This window comes from Conger conger, chromosome 3, assembly GCF_963514075.1.
Source record: "Conger conger chromosome 3, fConCon1.1, whole genome shotgun sequence".
Lineage (NCBI taxonomy): Eukaryota > Metazoa > Chordata > Actinopteri > Anguilliformes > Congridae > Conger > Conger conger.
Window position 1 is genome coordinate 7,446,788 of NC_083762.1, and position 4,977 is coordinate 7,451,764.

The window sequence follows — 4,977 nt, forward strand, 5'->3', positions numbered from 1 at the left end:
TTTGGAAAATTCGCATAATAATGATGAGATGAAAAGAGCGGCGATCTCAATAAACTTGTCATTCAGTCTTACAAGGTTCAATCATATCTGGGGGTATTTAGCATAACTATGAGCCCACGTTTCTAATCCTCAAAGGGTCCCGGTGGTACTTGGCTTTGCACTGTAGTCATTCAAGGTCGCAACCCTGCAGGAAATATGGGCTGCCATAGCAACACAGAAATGGCTTCTAAAGGCTTAGCATAATTCTGCCCTAATAGAAAAATAACAGCGCCAAATCCCGTCCTTAGTGAACTGGCTTATTCGATGGAGCCAGACTCCCACCTGTGATCCACACACTCGCGAATGGTCAAAGACCACTGCAAAATAATAAATCTGTTTTAAAAAGGGAGCGAGGGTTGGGATTTCTCAACAAGCTGAATTCCTCCTCCATCTTATAGCTGGAAACACCCCACGATTCAAACCAGCAGTACGTTACAAAACAAGGAATGGGTTGGTGTGTGAACTCACCTTGGATGTGTTTACACGTTTCTCTGGGACTTTTATTGTGAGAGTTGGACTTCAATTGCCTATTGGGAGATAAAAGAAATATAAATTCGTCTGTTGTGTTTAAAGGTACGCCTCTGTTTTTAATAACCACACCAATGGAATAACAGACATAGGCAACAAAAACTAAGTGAAGGATTGTAAACATTCTTTGGGGGTGAATGCGTGGTTCGCCCTCGGTCGTTGTCATGGGATCTGACTGTTTAGAGAGTTGTTTCCTGTGAGCCGCGCGCCAGCGTGAGTGACAGCGTGCTCTCTTTGTGTTCAGAGGCCCCAGCCTGTATCCTGTGACACACAGCAAGCTTGTCAAGACAGGTGAGCTGGAGAGGACCCTGTAGAAACATTTGTGACTGACAGGCAGCAGTGCAAAAAAGTGCACTTAAAAAAACAAACAAACAAACAAACAAACAAAAAAAAAAGGGGTAGATGGAGATTGAGAAACGTAAAGTTGTAAAATAGCCTATGAGGGAGGGTGGGCCTTTTTTTGGGGTGGGGGTGGGGGTGGAGGAGTTTGCCTGCTGGATGAAACTGGGGCATCGTCTCCACTGTCATGGTCCCTGTCTGTATCATGTATGCGCTCCCTCTCAGCCCCGCCCTTCCTTACTCTGTCAGAGGAAGGCATGAAATAACTGTGTTCCCTTCTGCCTTTTCCGCCTTTGTTGCCAGCGATGAGGAAGATGGATTCTCGTCACGCTGATCGATGTCAGAACGATGGGGGCCAGCCGGGCGGAGGGAACCTGCCGGGAAACACGTGAGTTAAAAAACGTGTACGTTCCTCTGCTCGTCACCTTGCCGTGTGCTCTGTTGTAAGGAGATGCCTTTGTGAAAATTAGCTGCCTGTGTCTTTCCTAACCCGTGTAATGAACCAAAACAACAACAACCACAACCACAAGAATGATATAAAACACTCCATGTTCCCTAACGATTACATACATTCTCAGCGCAGTGCATAATTCCTTACACATAAAAACTCATTATGGACCTTGCTGCATGTCTATGGGAGCCTTTTGATTTAAAGCACGCATCTTAGGCGCCAGTGAAGATCACAAGAAAACTCGGGCTTCCATGTTTTTACCACTATATTGTGATTTTATAGATATCCCACAATGTGAATGCTTGCGGGTTATCTTGAGAAGCCCCTCTTCTCTCCTTTAGGGGACACTAATCTCTGTTTTTAATCTCTTGAACCATATATTCTGCTATGCTGGAACCTACACAACAAAGGACATTCCATTAAAATAAAATCTGTATTATTTTCAAACGTTTCCGCTGAAACACGGTTTTGTCACGCAAGACACTTTCATTATGACAAAAAAAACCTGATGATAATCCTATCATTTCAGGATGATATACAGTATGTGTGAAAGAACATCCTTCCTGTTAATGGGCCCACCATCAGTGAGGTCTTCTCTGACGGCTTCCCATGACATCCCCAAGCTTGCCGCGTTCCTCAGTGTCCGTTGTGCCTGCAGATAACTTCATCACCACCAGAGATCTGAATGGCAAATCACAAAGCGGAGTCACTAAATCATTCTGAGCTTTTCAGATGCTTACAAGCAACAGCCACAAAGCCTATCAGATGGCAGTCTGCTTGCTATTCATATCAGCAATGTTCACGCTGTGCAAACTCATACCACCACGTCCCCCAAAATGCAGTCCAATATTCCTCATCTTATCTTTAAATCAATCTTTATATTTGGCCTGACCTAAAGAGTAGCTTGTTAGTTCTAAATGGAGGCTTTGTCATGTAAATGCGTATTTTACTGTTTTAGTTTGGGCTTTTTATCAGTATGTCTCTCCACACTGGGGTGGGTGTTTGGGTGGGTGGGAGGGGGGGGGCGGGGAGTCATCTTTGAAATTCAAATCACAATGCGCATTCTTTGGAAAAAACTTTGGTGTAGCTTTCTGTTTTTGAACAAAAAGAAAGCCAGTCAACTGCAGAGATTTGTCATCGTCTTGCTTGTTGCTGTTCATCCTGGTTCCAACTGCTCTGCTGCGGCTCAACCGACAGTTATTCGGGTTGGCGTTCGTCAGGGTTGCAGTGACCACCGTGGTCCTCCAGTAGGCCTGCTTGGTTGATTTTCGGTGCCGGGACTTGCCGACGTATTTAAATCAGTGCGGTGAGCATCGTTGACCAACAAGGAAGCTGTGGACCGAGGGGGAAGCCCCCCCCAAAGCCCCCCAGTTTCACAGTCTTAAACCGGCCCCCACATCAAAGCTGAGCGAGGCCGAGCCGCAGTCGAAGTCCGTAGCCTTGGGGGTCAGAATAACCTCAGCTGGGCTCCTCCGCTCTAATTTACCTTGTACTGCCCGACTCCCCCGCACCCCCCCAGGCCCTGGTGCAGTCCAGGCCCGGTCCGGTGCCGGCACTGCCGTCTGACCAGATCACACGGAGAGGTACGGGAACTTAAAGGCGAGGGGTGCCCGCGCATCCGACCCGGCGCCTCAGAGCGTCTGTGTGAAGGCGCGTTCAGTATGCCGGTCAGGGCGGTGAGGGTGCGGTATGCCCTCTAGCCCTGGCAGACTCAAAGGGGCACGGGAGCCCGCTCACGGAGGGCAGTCTGACCCCCCATTAGTGTAATGAGTCAGGGATGCGATTAGTATTCCGGGGCCCGCTCGGGCCTGCGTTTTCATCTTCCCGAGGAGTTTTTCGTGGCGAGTCGTCCGCTAACAGGGTGACAAGCCAGGGAGCTGGCATCGGAGGCGTTCTGCTGATCTCAGATCGATATCCGGCCGTCAGTCCTCCGAGAGCCATTTCCAACGGTTAGGAACGCGTTGCGGGGAGTCGGGGGGGGGGGGGGGGAGGCCCCCGGAGACGGGGAGAAACATTTACTGTCATCGGGAGAATTTTCTCACGAGCCTTTTTTTTCGCCCCACAATTGAAACCTGTTAACGTTTTTTAAAGGGTAATAAAAACAAAGGGGGATGACATAAGCGGCAGACGAAATGGGTCAGGTGGTCTTTTATTTGCATCATTAAAATTCACTTGGCAGGAAGTGGAGAAGCGTTTTCGCCCGCTAGAAGGAAGGAGTTGTTATATTCAGTGATTTCTCACAGATGCAGCATAACAGTGCTAAATTAAATCTTCCTCCTCCAAAAAAAAAAAAAAAAAAAAAGAAAGAAAGCAGGGGCCTGGCTCTGGCTTCTCAGGGGCCATAACATGACATTCTACCCTTTTAACAAGCGGCCCAGACGTTCAGCGGGGCCCTGCGACCCGCACCCTCCCCCCGCCGGTGTGCCACCGAGGGTCACCTGTAAGAGATTATGGAGACAGTGGTGTGAGGAGGGACCAGGAAGTGGGGGCTTCTGGACCTAATTAAAGTGCTGGTAATGGAGCCTCTCTCTGCTCCACATCAAACACTAGCGGGACGCTGGCCCTGGAAGGGCGTCTCGGAGGGGGTGGGGGGGGGGGGGGTTGTGTGGAGGGGCGCGTGTTAGAGGGGGGGGGTTTGGGCGGGACCCGTGTGCTGGGACCGGTCAGAATCGCACTAGGGTGCAGCTCAGGGGAGGCTTACCTGTGCGGGGGGTGAATGCAGAGCATCCGTGTCTGAGGAGGCCTTCAGACCTGCAGGAGGGACTGAACAGCCGGGCGCAAACAACTGGCAGCAGCTACCTTTAATGAACACCGTCAGAATGACACGGTCCCCCGTTCATCTGCCGTATGAACAGATGGATATGTTTATTTGCGAGATTAGGGCTTTGCACGCACGTTGGCCGAGGAGTAATATCTCTGACAAAATAACCAAAGATGACAAAAAAGCCCCCTGCGGTTAAAACTGTACTTTTCGCAGATGATTTAGTAAAGAACAAAAAACTTTGTACAGACTTGTCCCATCTGAAATAAAATAGACATATATAAATAACTCCCAAGCCAAGTAAGAGAACCGTGCACCAGTTGGTGCAGTGATTTGTCCGCTTAGTTCCGCTAAGGAAGAAGACTCTGGCATGCGAAGGAGTTATTTGGCCTTCGAAGTGACTGTGATTTATTTGCACTTATTGTGCGCTTTTTTAAACGCACATATACGATAATTTAACACAAAGCATCAAGGTTAGTGTTTCTTTCAGTGTGTGAACTCAGTGTGTGAGTTCAGTGAACAATTGACTTTTGTATTCATTTTGGACTTACACACCGGGCATATTAATTTGCCATGGGCAGAACTTTGAGACATTGTCAAATCATATAAATACAAATATTTATTTGTACTATACTTATTTTGAACCGTAGCGTTGTTTCGCCAACAAATGTTATTGACCGATACGTATTTTCAATACAGTTCTGAATCTTTTGCGCGTGATTAATCGTACAGAGTGATTATAGGGCAGGGGTAAAAGCACTCTATGGGAAATAAAAAATGTTGAGTTGGTAGCAGTGTCTACCGGTATTGCTCGTCAGTCACACAGATCCCTGATCTGCAGTCAGTACACAGAGCGAGG

At 48.1% G+C, this 4,977-nt stretch overlaps 1 long non-coding RNA gene across 1 annotated transcript; it reads right to left on the bottom strand.

Moving 5' to 3' along the window:
* Positions 1–600: 600 nt before the first annotated feature.
* Positions 601–2,041, bottom strand: LOC133123281 (uncharacterized). The gene is made up of 2 exons (XR_009708222.1): positions 1,937–2,041; positions 601–1,280 (listed from the first exon to the last, which is right to left on the bottom strand). It is a non-coding gene; the product is annotated as an uncharacterized LOC133123281 (long non-coding RNA).
* Positions 2,042–4,977: the final 2,936 nt, after the last annotated feature.